This window comes from Panthera uncia, chromosome C2 (genome assembly GCF_023721935.1).
Source record: "Panthera uncia isolate 11264 chromosome C2, Puncia_PCG_1.0, whole genome shotgun sequence".
In the NCBI taxonomy this organism is placed as follows: domain Eukaryota; kingdom Metazoa; phylum Chordata; class Mammalia; order Carnivora; family Felidae; genus Panthera; species Panthera uncia.
The window spans coordinates 91,843,228-91,856,864 of NC_064810.1; the positions used below are offsets into that span (position 1 = coordinate 91,843,228).

At 40.9% G+C, this 13,637-nt stretch overlaps 1 protein-coding gene across 4 annotated transcripts in view; it reads right to left on the reverse strand.

Moving 5' to 3' along the window:
- The window catches only part of FNDC3B (fibronectin type III domain containing 3B), a 363,910-nt gene that overhangs the window by 194,479 nt on the left and 155,794 nt on the right, over nucleotides 1-13,637 (reverse strand). The window contains exon 1 of one of the 4 annotated variants that reach the window (XM_049629596.1): nucleotides 2,473-7,753. The exons of the other annotated variants lie outside the window; for them this stretch is intronic. The gene's annotated coding sequence lies outside the window, so the exon portion shown is untranslated. Of the gene's footprint in view, nucleotides 1-2,472; nucleotides 7,754-13,637 lie in introns of those variants that run through there. 4 annotated transcript variants of the gene reach the window in all.

Sequence of the window (13,637 nt, forward strand, 5' to 3'; positions counted from 1 at the left end):
GAACCCTTGGTTTTGGATTAGAACTGGATGTTATCAGAGCAAACACAGATTTACATGTATATACACACACATATATGTGTGTGTATATACATTGCATATACAACAGATATTATACATATATTCAAATATTCAATTATATATACACATTCAAATATTCAAATGTATGTATACACACATTATGTATATATATACATTCAAATATTCTCCAGCCCTGAACACAGTCTTGGAGAGATGCAACCCCCACAGTAACAGACGCACATACTACTCAGATCTTGGCTTCTAAATACCATTTTCTTCTAAAAGAAACCAGGAATTCCTAGGAAATGGTTAATTCAGGACTATGGCAGGAAAATTTCAAGACAAGCCTGGAAGATCTTTTTGTACCAGAAAGGAAGTGGTCAACAAATGATGGGGACATGTTAAAAGGACACATAAGATGGCTGGAAGAGATTTTATGTGAGCATCAAAATAAATGATATTACTAATGGATTATAACCCACTGAATTAAACCAGAACCATGATGTGACTCTTAATCTCAGCGTCATGTGTTCGAGCCCCACACTGGGCATGGAGCCTGCTTTAAATAAATAAATAAGTAAATAAGTAAACCAAAACCATGTGTCTGAACTAGAATGAACAAATGAGGAAATGGACATTTTGACACTGACTTATTTACGTTCCTACAAAATACTTATTGCAAAGGGAAAATGAGAAAATCTGTAAGAGAGAAGACTGGCAGATACCCAACAAGTGCCAGAAGGCATTCTATTTGTATTTGTAACAATTATGTTAAGTCTGAGGCTGTTTCATAAATTTTAAAGAATCATTTTTTAAAGAGAGGAAAGTGATGGCTTAAAGCATATATTTAACCCCACCAAACATGTAAACAATGTCCACTTACTTTCTCCTGAGAGCTCTTGCGGCTTTCTCAGGGAAAAGAGAAAAGGGGGATGTTCTCATTGGTGTGGTCCATTCTGATTTTATCACACTTTAAGGCTGTCCTTAAACTCGAGATCCCCTTCTTCTGTTCAGAATGGAATCTCTCACCATGCACGCGCAGAGTTCAGATCACAGAGCTAGGCACAGCTGGAGACATCAACCAAATCCCACCTCTACCCCTCCATTTTACAGATGAGAAAACCGAGGCCCCAGAAAGACCAAGGGGTAACACCAAACTCAAGGAAAGAGGAAAAATGGCAAATAGAAAGCAACTATAAAAAGTGAAACATCAAAGAAACATTTATGAAATGTGAAAGTTCTGGGCGCCTGGGTGGCTCAGTCTGTTAAGTGTCCGACTTCAGCTCCGGTCATGATCTCGCAGTTTGTGAGTTCGAGCCCCGCGTCGGGCTCTGTGCTGACAGCTCAGAGCCTGGAGCATGCTTCGGATTCTGTGTCTCCCCCTCTCTCTGCCCCTTCCCTGCTCATGCTCTGTGTCTCTCTGTCTCTCAATAATAAATAAATCTTAAAAAAAAAAAATTATAAAATGTGAAAGCTCTTCTCAGCAATCGAAAGCTTTCATGTGGGAGGCCTTGTCTTAAAGGGAGGCCTTTAAGATTTGAAGGAACAACTCACAGTCCCCTGAAAATGTCCTCTATAACAATAATTACCATTGCACATTTATGAAGGCTCACACTATGTGCCAAAAATCATGCTAAGTGTTCCACATAATCTCGTTTAATCCTCACAGCTCTGTAAGGTAGAAATTTATCATCCCTCTTTCACTGTGTTGGAAATTAAGGAGTAGAGTCATTATGTAACTCATTTAAGGTCAGAAAGTTTGAGGCAGAAGACCCAAAACTGAACCCAGGGAGCCTGACTTCTGAAGCCTGGGCTCTGAAAGTGCTTGCACCCAGTCCTGGGGGCCCAATTGGTCTGCCCCGCCTGTGCGACCGCCTCGTGATTTAACGGGTACTACCCTGAGCAGGCTGGTGTCAAAGGGGAATGAACTCCTTTGGCATTCTCCATGTGGACAGTAGTCCAGAACAAGGATTCTCAAAACGTGATTTGCTAAAAACAAGCACGTCAAAGATGCGGGAATTCAAAGAAATGAATATGGAGGAAACTGAAGTTACCCGCCCAGACGATAAACAGTCTACAGCACAACTTCTCAGATCCTGTAACACGTTAACGTGTGGCATAGAGCTCGAAGAATCTGCAGTGATGACAACGTTATCAAAGAAACTTTTGCCATGAAGCGAAAGCAGCAAGAGCCAGATCCCTGCCCTGCATGGGATTCTTCACCTAACAAGTCTCGGTACATTTCAAAACATGCTACAGAGTGTAGCGTTTGTTTCCTTACAAACTCATTTCATGGCAAGAGCAATTTCTAGCAAGTGACTAAAATCATTTCACACATTTTTTTCTCACAGACTCCATCCAAACGCTCATCTACACATTGTAAAGGCACTGCCAAGAGTCAGTCCCTGAAAACAAAAACGGAATGCAAAGTTAAGGAGGAAAAGAAATACCTACCATTCAATACACAAATGGTTCCAACCTCATACTAGTATGAATAGCTTTGTATCTTGGATCACAACTTTTTGAAAAAAATGACTAGAGGTCATGATTTAATTTAAAGTAACTTGGACTTTCTTTTATGTCAACTTTTACAGACCCAGGTTTGTTTCTCCTCCTGATGAAAAATTAGTTATAACCTGGGAAACAAATTCTATGAAGGTCCCTCGTAGCTCTGATTAACCACCTCCCAGCAGTGCTAAGGAAGCCTGAGAAGCCATTGCTTCACCAAGGCAACCTGATAACATAACAGGTTTCTTAGCAACATGGTAGTCAGAGTAACCATTCACCATGGTATTAGAATTAGGTTACCCACCCGGGTAGAAGCCAAAGGAATAATTTAAACTCATTAAATCTATAGGCCCAAGGTAACAAGAAAAACACAAAATTTTTTAATGCCATTTGTGGTTCACCTATGAAATTAAGTTCTCATGTGACTTTTCAGTGCTACAGTAGATAAGTAGATATTTAGAAACATAATTCCCAAATGTAAAACAATCCTTAATGTTTTTAATACCTTTTTTTAAAAAGAAATTTGGAGCTGGCTATATGATCTATGTTACAAGTAGAGTCTTTTCAATAGAGTATTTTTTCACCAACAGTGAAAACTTAACAGGGCAAGGTATAATTCTGATGAGAAGATGATTTGATAGAAGCAGAAAGTTATAATCCAAATACAAAAAACAAAAACTTTAGAGTGTGTATGCAAGTACTCTTAATAAATAAATAACAAAATAACAAATAAATAACAAAAAATCATGATGATTTCCAATTCATTAAAAACATCTATGAAACAAAAGAGTGATAATTTACTTTTAAAGTCAAATACTTATATAACCATTAGCTCACATATTACAGAAGGTTAATAAATGTTCTATGGATGGAAAGAAATAAATTCATAATTTATATAAATACCACTTCCCAAAAGCTACAGCAGAGATTGTTTGTGTTGGGAAAATAAAGGTTTAAAATTGCACTCAAGAGTTACATGAGCTATTCAGTTTTATGGTCCTTGCAATCCCAGTCATTTCCATTGTACTTAAGATTACTTAAGAATTCATAAAAATAGAATGTTTTTCACAAATGCTATGCTTTCACATTGGGAGCTTTTCAGTCTCATCTCACCCACTGAAAGAATATTCCAAAAGAAATATAAGCCTGATTATCAAATGTGACTGTTATCTTTCATAATGACACATAATCTCACTCATAATTGTAGAGTGTAGATCCTGCTTTATATATTATTTCACATGGCAGGTAAGTCATCTAAGGCAAGAATCACACATTTCCATTTTTATAGCTCTTGAAGCTAGAGAACCTGGAAGACAATATTAATTGTCATAGTCCTACCAATCCAGCCTGGAGAGAGATCTGACTGGTTTGTATCATTGTTTAAGAAACATACTTCTTTGGGGCACCTGGGTGGCTCAGTCGGTTAAGCATCCGACTTCAGCTCAGGTCACAGTCTCGCGGTTCGTGAGTTCGAGCCCCACGTCGGGCTCTGGGCTGACAGCTCAGAGCCTGGAGCCTGCTTCGGATTCTGTGTCTCCCTCTCTCTCTGTTCCTCCCCCGCTCACACTCTGTCTCTCTCAAAAATAAATAAACATTAAAAACAAAACAAATAAACAAACAAAAAGTCTTCTGCAAATATGATTATGAGGAGTTGGTTTTCCAGAGCCTGGCCACAAACCCTACCTCCGTCTTCCCATGTATGCTTAAAATTGAGTTTTCTACCCTGTGAAACCAAGAATCACATTGTTACATTAGGAGAAACAGTACATCTGGCAACACGTATGTCACACGCACCATCTCTGACCCCAATCCAAGGCCATGGCAGACCTCACCAAACGCTGCACCTTTCCCACTGAGCCCAGAGGGTGTTTCTGGATCCTGCATTCAGCACTCCAGTCAACGACAATCAGTTGGTTGTGAGTTGGCAGGAAAGTTGAAACTTCATTTTCCTTGCTACAAAACAGACAGTGCTTGAAAGTCTGGATTTGAAACCTAGATCTACCACTTAAATAGTCTGCATAAGCTCTGAGAAACTCAGGCCTTCTAACCTCTAGAAGGGGTCGATGAGGAGGACAGTGATGACAGGGTCAACTCTTACAGTATTAACAGCGATGGTTGAGAGTAAGCAAATGTTTACTATGTGTTGAGTTCCTCTAAGACACTCCCACTGCCCCCAAAATATACCACTGTGTTCAGATTTAATAACAACACATACATCAAATACTGCTACAACACTAAGTGACTCTGTGAGTTTAATAGTGAGGACTAGGACTAAAAAACAGTAATAATACACACAGACACAGGAGCAAACTCAGTGAGATGAGGCCAAAAGGACTCAGTCTGCAAGCATCATCAGCCGTATGCTGTGTGATCTTAGGCAAATTACACAGCTTCTTTGAGCCTCAGTCCCTTCACCTGGAAAATAAAGGGGGTTGGCTATTTACTCCTAAAATTGCATGATCTTATAAGTGAAATGAGATTATATATGTAAAGGTAATTTCAGGTTCACTGTTTTATCATGAAACAAAACACAATCACTATCAAACCACAATCAAATTTCTGAATATTTAATCCTCAACCTCTCCCCACCCAGATGTTACACTGAATAAACTTACTACCCATTACTGTTTAGTTTAATCTATCCAATTACACCTAATAGTATTTACAGGGATGAAACTTACAAACTGACCACAGAAAGAAAGGAATTTCCTAACAAATGCTGTGTGAAACACTGTGATGCTGTGATCAGTTTCCTACTGTACTGTTTCCAAGAACACTGGAAGTGTTTCCACCTTAACCTCTGGTGGCTCCCATAGTTTGTGGGTCACCGGTAGCCTTTCTAAGAAGGTTTACATTTGAGACTGTGTAATTTTAAAACCCCAGGAAAGGACAGCTCACTGTAGGAATCCCATGGTGTTTCCGAACCACAGCCATTCCCACAGCATCACGCTCACTGCCCTTTATTCTGTTCACCCCAGCCCTGTTTGCCTGGGGCCTCGCACCTTATAAAGCACCTTTATAAAGGATCAGACACTCAGAGCAGGCTGGACTCACAAGACAGAAACAAGGCTCCAGGAGGAAAGAGACATGGTTTCAAGCAGCAGGTGTGAAGCCATGCGGCCTGGGCTGGCAATCCCACTCCCTTTCTCACTAGCTGTGAATCTGGTCAAGTACCTAACTTATCAAGACACACTGAGCAACCTCAGTTGCTAAGTATTTGAGAATAATAAACGATCACAATTAAACTAGCTCCTTGGTGTTTCCCCATTCCAAACAATGTAAGAAACCTAATTGAACGATGTGATTTTTGAAGAAAGCAAATAGGCAAATTTATTCAAAACACTAGTTTCCTGGGACTATCACTTATCATTAGATTTAAGAAGGCACTGCTTTCATACTCCAAAAATGGAAACGACTACCTTGTTGCCATGGTGAGCCCCTGTTGAGGTGGGAGCACCTTGTCAGAGAGCATTTGAAATAGAATGCAGTTAATTCTCAATGACGTGTGTTGGAGAGGAGACACCAGCAGAAAGGTAGAGGCGGGACAAGATGTCCTCTAACAAACCTGCCCTAAGTGAACATTTGTTTTCACGCATCTTGAAAACTAAGTGTCAATGACAATATTGTAATGGAACTTTTTTTAAAAACAAATTTCCCCTTCTAAAATGGCACCATGGTACAAAGCAAACTATATCTTAGAAAAAAGAACAACTGTAGGGTGCCTGGGTGACTCAGTCGGTTAAGTGTCTGACTCTTGATTTAGGCTCAGGTCATGATCTCATGGTGAGACTGAGCCCCGCGTCCCGTTCTGCACTGACAGCACTGAGCCTGCTCGGGATTCTCTCTCTCTCTGACCCTCTCCACTCTCTCTCTCTGCCTCAAAATAAATAAATAAACTTAAAAAACAAACAAACAATTGTGAATATCCCATTATTATGATTAAAATTTACAAACTTCAGGCAAGTTCACTGTTCTTTGGAAGCAAATATTAATGCTAATAAAAATACTCACAGTTCCCCAACTATAAAAAACATAGGAAATAAAGTTTAAATGCTTCCCTTCCCACTGACATGGTTCATTGCTAGCACCCTTCTTCCAATAGTGGGGGAAACACCTGGAAGTGATAAAACAAGAGAGAACAAAAGACAATGATCTAAATGAGTGCAAACTGCACAACGCAATGTAAAATGTTGCAAGGTAGGGGGCGCCTGGGTGGCTCAGTCCGTTAAGCGGCCGACTTCGGCTCAGGTCATGATCTCGCGGTCCGTGAGTTCGAGCCCCGCGTCGGGTTCTGTGCTGACAGCTCAGAGCCTGGAGCCTGTTTCGGATTCTGTGTCTCCCTCTCTCTGACCCTCCCCCGTTCATGTTCTGTCTCTCTCTGTCTCAAAAATAAATAAATGTTTAAAAAAAAATTAAAAAAAAAATGTTGCAAGGTAGGTAAGACACCTGGGGCACAGTAAAGAAAGGAGGTGTGATAAGACCTTCACATTTTAGGAGGAGGTTGGGGCACTTGAGGCCTGGAACCGAACACAAAGACCAGAAGACAAGATGCCCAAGGTATGCACTCAGTATAGCTCACAGGCTTGAAATCTTTCCAACCTAAACTCAACACCAGCACTCAAAACATGAAAAAGCAAGGCCCTACCCATATCACAATAGTACCACTTAGCAGTGCTTTAAAAACTTTGCTTAAAAAGCGAAAAATGAGGTTTTAGGGGTGCCTGGGTGGCTCAGTCAGTTAAGCGTCCAACTTTGGCTCAGGCCATGACCTCACAGGTCATGGGTTCGAGCCCCGCGCTGGCTCTGGGCGGATAGCTCAGAGCCTGGAGCCTGCTTCAGATTCTTTGTCTCCTTCTTTCTCTGCCCCTCCCCCACTTGCACACTCTCTTTCCCAAAAATAAACATAAATAAATAAATAAATAAATAAATAAATAAAAAGAGGTTTTAACTGTAACTCAGTGTAGGCTGAGTTCTAAATAATAGCAATAAAAACAAAGAGGTTGACCAAACGCATCTGTAGTATGTCTTCAGGCTGAAATTCATGGAAGATGGTTTAAAAGTTATAGAAATAACTGAAACAATGATGTCTGAAATTTTTAGTATTTTCATTACACATTCTCCGGAACTGATCTCTAATTCGTGTATTAAAACAATCATTCCTCCAATAGGTACTGAGTGCCCAAGCACCAAGCATTGCCCTGAGTGACATGCAGGGGAACAAAACCCCCAACACTGCTACTTACACAAAGCTCACCTCTTTGGCTGGGTTGGCCAGAGTGGTGTAACAGTTGATCACTAATACAGTAATTCTGTTACACATTACTGCTACCCAACAAATAGGCAGGGGCCAAGAAATGTTTTCACCTAAGACAACTGCATTCATTTTTCAAAACAAATAGAATTCTTTTAAAGTTTTACTTATTTTAGTAATCTCTGTACCCAATGTAGGGCTAGAACTCATAACTCCAAGATCAAGACTTGCGTGCTCTTCGGACTGAGCCAACCAGGTGCCCCCAAATAATAGAATTTTTTATAATAGGATTTTTAAGGTGCTCCTTGAAAAGGAGCAACACAGGGGTGCCTGGGTGAATCAATCAGTTAAGTGATTGACTTCAGCTCAGGTCATGATCTCATGGTTCGTGAGTTCAAGCCCCGCATCAAGCTCTGTGCTCACAGCTCAGAGCCTGGAGCCTGCTTCCGATTCTGTGTCTCCCTCTCTCTCTCTGCCCCTCCCCTTCTCATGCTCTCTCTCTCTCTCTCTCTCTCTCTCTCTCTCTCAAAAATAAAGTTTGTTTTTTTTTTTTTTAAAGGAGCAACACATATAAAAAGAAGGCAGTTCTACAAACTGCCTTTTTGGACAGAAGAACACACACAGCTGATCATCTCAACTAAGATATAGAGAAGTCAACCATATACTTCTGATACCTCAGGAGAATGACTGCACATGGAGTTCTTCTCGGAGGCGAGCCACCCTGCAGTATCCCGGAAGAACTCATTTAGAAGAACCAGTATGTCACCACCTGACACAATAATGGAGACAAGACCTTACGAGAGTCCCCCACCTCCAGCTGCTAAGTAAGTTAAAAAATAAAAAGTTAAATCAGGTTGTCAGGGACGGCTTTGGCTTTGAAACTCAAGTCAGACACACTGCGAGCCATGTAACCTCTTTTGGTTGTCGGCGAGAACACTGAAAAGCCACAGTGCAGTGCTTGTTTGGAGACACAGTGATAACGTAGCTCACCGAAAGTATGAGAGAGAACAGGCTGAGGAAGAGAACGCCGACATGGAAAAATCTTTGGCCTCGGCCTCTCTGCACCCTCTCATGTGTTGAAGAGAAAAGCAAAGACTGGGGAGGTGCTACAGGAGGACACGCAGAATATCCATTATTCTTCTCCCCTCTATTTCACTTTCTCATGCTGGCGGAGGATTTGTAAGATAGGAATAAGAGCACAGTGCCAAGGCACTAGAAGTCAGAAATTTGGGGACATGGCACGTGCATCTTCCCCCTTGTCAAGTTTATGAGGTTTGTCAGGCTTTTCTAAGACCGGGGGTGTCGTCAATGAGTCTGGGGGTGTTTTCGAGGAGGGGACCCATAAATGTGCCCTACCCATCAATCTTTAAATATCTGACTGAGTAAAGCAAGCATCTGAGATGCTTTTTGAAGGACTTTGCCACAATGCTCAAATCCCAAATTGGGAGGGGTTTTTCTAAAATATTGCATAGAGGTGAGGAGACGAACATATGCAATCCCAAATTTTATTTCTTTAAAAAGAAACGGACAACAATTCATGAACGACACCGTTACTTTTGCCAGGCTCCATAAGTTAAAAAAACCACGGCAGATAGAACATCACAGAGGGAGAAGTTTCCATCACTGGAGGATGGGAGTGAGGCAAGGAATTCTAAGAACAATTCATTCATGGAAATTCTCTAAGCTCCCCAACTTTGGAAAGCCCTACTTCAGCTTTCTTCCTCTTCTAGCCTCAGCATCTACAATCAAGTTTTTGTCACGTAGAGTCATTCTCCTTTTTTTAAAATCTCGGTCTCCGAGTAAAACAGAAGGTACAGTCTCCAAAAGCAGTGATCGCTTGCAAGAGCTAGCAATTCAGTAAGAATTCAATATACACCTAGAATATTAAATTTTTTAGAGAGAAGCAAAGAAGGCACAAAATCTACATGAAGTCAGTGCAGTATAATTACTTCCTTGTAATTAAAAGGCACAGTGAAAACCTTAGGCAAATTATTTTTCTTTGTTAGGAATTAAATTACCAATACAAAGTTCACAGAGCCCATTGGCCTGTTTTCTGGCAACAGCAGGGAAATTTTCCTGTAACTATGATAAACATACTCTAAGTAAAATGATACAAGGTAACATGAAATGCTGCAAATACGAGGGAGTTAAGTTTTGTTCCTGAGTTTTTAAAATAAAACATTTCCTTTCAAGTCTCAATAAGAAAGAGATCACTGCAGAAGAACTTAACTCCATCTTTAAACACTTGAAAATAAGATAAATGCAGTCTGTAAAAGAACTGAGTATCTCCAGCTCTCTCAAAATAAGAATGCAAGTAATGAAAACAGAAATGTTCTGCTTTTTTTGCACAAATAATTTTTCAGAGGTGACACCTACACAGGATTAGGTGTCTTCCGTGTCTATCTGGATTGCTCATCTATCGATTTCTAGGCTATCAGGCTAATCAATGGATATGGTGAGAGGAAGAAAAATGGCCAGAAACAGGCCAGGACATTTTTTTCTAAGACTATCTAGTAGAAAGATATGGGAATTCTTTTCTCTCTCTCTCTCTCTTTTTTTTTTTCTTTTTAAGAGAAAGAGTATATAAGCAGGGGAGAGGAGCGGGGTGGGGGAGATGGAGAAGGAGGGAGAGAGAGAGAGGACGGAAGAGGGAGAGAAAGAATCTTAAGCAGGCTCCATGCTTGATTCCACAACCCTGGGATCATGACGTGAGCTGAAATCAGGAGTAGGATGCTTACCCAACTGAGCCCCCCAGCCTCTCCAGCCTTTTATAAATGAAAAGGTCATGTGTCACATGAAAAGACACCAGGAAATGGACACAACCTACTAAAGAGCCAACCAAGCAGACGATGGAGCTGAGAGGGTCTTCTTGACAGATCAATGTTCCTGACAAAAGGAACTGATGAGAGCACACACCTTCAAAATGGCAAACAGTAATGGCCCTTGTCTACCATCCTGGAAAAAAAAATTTTTTTACAGGTAGTATTTCACTACTTAGACACCAATTTTCAGAACAGTCACAACATTCATTCTTAATATTTGAATTTTGGTCTATTTTTTTCTTCTTTGCTTCTAAATCTTAAAAACTTTATTTGTGGAACAGGTGGTTGGCTGTGCTTATGAAGTGATCAAACTGAAAGGCTACACATCCTGGGCCACTGGACTGTCTGTGGCAATTTTGGCAGAAGTATTGTGAAGAATCTAAGTGGGTGTGCATCCAATTTTCACCGTGATAAGGGTCTCTATGGAATAATAGATGATGTCTTTCCTGGTGTTCCTTGCATCATGGGACAGAATGGAATCGCAGATGTTGTGAAGGTGACAGACTCCTGGGGAAGGGCCCGTCTGAAGAAGAGCACAGACACATTTTGCAGGATCCAGAAAGAGCTGCAGTTTTGAAGCCTTATAATCCTGGGACACTTCACCGTCTACGCTACAACCGGATTTTAGTTGGGGGTTGTACATATTGTTCTTTTTATGTGATCAGTGACTCAAGCAGTAATATTAAAAGGGGCTAGGAAAAACACCAGTTTCCTAACATTACAAACAGGAATGGTTCACAAAACCGTGCAGCTATATCCTGACGCTGGATGGTACCTATCTGGTACAGTCCTAACCCGATTAACGCAAAAGCAGCTCCCCCACCCCTTGGAGGCACCACCACCAAGGCTGCATATGCTACAGTTGCTCTTCAAACCAGACCTGTGTTTAAAATGTGTGTCACAGGGGCGCCTGGGTGGCTCAGTCGGTTAAGCGTCCGACTTCAGCTCAGGTCACGATCTCGCGGTCCGTGAGTTCGAGCCCTGCGTCGGGCTCTGGGCTGATGGCTCAGAGCCTGGAGCCTGCTTCCGATTCTGTGTCTCCCTCTCTCTCTACCCCTCCCCCGTTCATGCTGTGTCTCTCTCTGTCCCAAAAACAAATAAAAACGTTAAAAAAAAAATTAAAAAAAAAAAATGTGTGTCACAGAACTTCTAGTTCCCTCAGAATACCTACACCAACTTTTTTCTGCAATCGCATCCTGGGATCCGACATATAAATCCAATATTGCGTGTATTGTGTGTAACTGCTCTAAAGGATGTTATTTTGTGTACTGTACGCATCAGGACGGTTACATTGCCATAGGGTCTAAAAAGAAAAATCTGCATAGAAACAAAGCAATCAACTATCCAAGCGGCACACCAACTAAAACAAACATTGAACAGTGAAAGAAAATTCACACGTGAGAATTATTAGCAAAAGGGGTAACAGAGGAGATCTGTGATACTAGAGGAGATACTAGTGAAATAATTTTAAAATAGTACTTCCTAGTTGGTTCAGTTGGTCAAATGTCCGACTTCAGCTCAGATCGTGATCTCGTGGTCCGTGGGTTCAAACCCCACGTCGGGCTCAGTGCTGACAGCTCAGAGCCTGGGACCTGCTTTGTATTCTGTGTACCCCCCCCCCGCCCCTCCCCTGCTTGCACTCTGTCTCTGTCTCAAAAATAAACATTAAAAAAATAATAATTTAAAATAGTATTTCCTAAAGCAAAGGAAAACCCCAGAGGAAAATTTCTCACAACTGTGATCTGAGATGCTGGTATTGTAGCTCGGGAATAACTGGACAGTGCTCCCAACATCTAAACCTTCATCTCCTTCACTATTATGTCTGTCGGGTCACATTGCCCTGTGAGATATACAGACAATTAGCCTTTCTAGTCTGCAGGCTGGCAAGCCAATTTGCCAGTAACATCACCATCTCACTTAAAATTTGAAACTTTACTGATCCTGAATTTTTTTTTAAAGGCCTGATTTTTTTTCTTGCCTTTTGCTCATACTGCCCGAGGATGTCAACAGAACCAAAGACTGGAAAAGGATCTCATATTTTTCTAAGTTTTGCCAGAAAGCATACCCCCCTTCATCCCTCTTAACCAATGCTGTTTTCTTCAAAGCCATTACCACCTCTGGTGACGGTGTATGTTTATTCATTTAATTCTTTACTGTCTGTTTCATCCTGTTGGTTCTACTTCCTGTTGTCTTCTCAGCACAGAGAACCATGAATGACATGGTCAGAGCTCATTAGTATGAGCTGAATGAAAGAACAATGCAAGAAGTACCAAAGATCAAAAGTCAAGGTTTTGAGGTCAATGGAGACCTGGGCTCAAATTTCCACACAAATTCCAAAGAGCAACCGCCCCGGGTTCAAATATCCATCCCTTAACAGTTATTTGACTTCAGATAAATGACTTATAATTTCTACATTTCTATTTCGTCATTTGTACTTTAAATAACAGCGCTTTATCGCAAAGTAATTATGGGGATCAGAAGCAGGCTACACACTTAGCCACGTACCCAGCATACACTAAGTATGAATAGAAGTCAGCTGGTGGTATTAATGCTGATCACTATGCCAAAATGGGGGTCGGCGTGGGGAGGGGGACAACACAAAAAATCCTTAGTCTCCATGTAACCGTTTAATAATCTTATAATGTAGTTGAATTTATTAATATTGAAAGGGTTATCTTAATCGAGAGCTAGAACAGACCAGACACTGGTCTACCTAAGACTAGCAAAACTTGGAGAAGTGAAAATATGACGTGCCACCAAAGACTGAAAGAAACGTAACATCATCCAAAGACAAAACAAAATGTTCTCAAATAGCCTGACTGTAAGATCAATAAATAGCCTAACCAGGTTTTCACCGACAATCAGAAGTGGGTTACAATGACACACATCCTGACAAAGTTCTGAGAAGCATAGTGGGTCCATAATTAAGTAAAGCAACTCACTTTAAGGACACAGCTAAAGAGAAATAAAAATCCGCCTTTTAAATATATCTGTAAAAACTGAGAACAAACTGAGGGTTGATGGGGGGTGGGAGGGAG